Raw genomic sequence first — 962 nt, 5'->3', positions numbered from 1 at the left:
AGGGGAGGCACTGGCGCTGCGGCGGCCGCGGGGAGGGCCGCCTTCCCAGCACACGCACACACGCGCCCCCGGCCCTCCGCCACGCGGGCTGCCCGCGACCGCCCGGGACCTTAGGGCCCGGGTATAGCGGCTGAGGGAACGAGGACGGCGTACTGGCACACGCAGTGGCCGCCGCCGCTTCTCCGAGCGCTTCCTGTAGCACCTGCACGGTGATTTGGGACTGCTTCTTGGAGGTTTGGCTGGGAACGTCTGGTTTGCGAGCGCGCCACTGAGGCGTCCTAGAGGCACCTGCAGCCTACACTCCCCTGCTCTGCGCGGGTGTCTAGGTGACCCTGACTGAGCCCGAAGGGGCGGCCGGGGCGGCCAAAGATGCCAACGGCGTTCGAACGCCCCTTGGTGCTGAGGTGTCCAGCCCTTTGGGCTTGGCTGAAAGCCCCCTCCTAGGTCGGAGTACAGTCCTCAGGCCAGAGCGGACCCATGCTCCCCTCGACTTGGCCCTCTCTATAACAGGTAGCACCGGCTGCACTGGCTAGCCTTAATTAAGCAAAGCAGTCCTGTAATCTGACCTAGTGCCTCAGGCCCCGTGTACCTCTCCAAGCTTGAAGAATAGGAACCGTGGTGGTCATGAAAATACAAAATCCCAAGAGGTGAATAATAAGGGGGACACAATAGGACATCAAATCAGAAAACCTCCTTGAGCCTGAACCAACCATTGTGGGCAATATGGATGACCTTGTTAACAAGGTTGGGAATTTAACCTTCACTGAACACTTGCTACCTGCCTTATTATGGAACACACACAATAGCCCTAGGAACCAATACTGTGTTCATCATCCTCACTTTACAGACCAGTACACAGAGAGGTTCCATAGCTTACTGAAGAACACAGAACTACTGAGAGAGGACTGAAACCCAGAGCCACAAGAGCTCTGTACACAGTGCAGTGGAAGTCAGGATGGGGA

Source organism: Neophocaena asiaeorientalis, unplaced genomic scaffold, assembly GCF_003031525.2.
Source record: "Neophocaena asiaeorientalis asiaeorientalis breed wild unplaced genomic scaffold, Neophocaena_asiaeorientalis_V1.1 scaffold192, whole genome shotgun sequence".
Lineage (NCBI taxonomy): Eukaryota > Metazoa > Chordata > Mammalia > Artiodactyla > Phocoenidae > Neophocaena > Neophocaena asiaeorientalis.
This window is presented reverse-complemented; position numbering follows the sequence as displayed.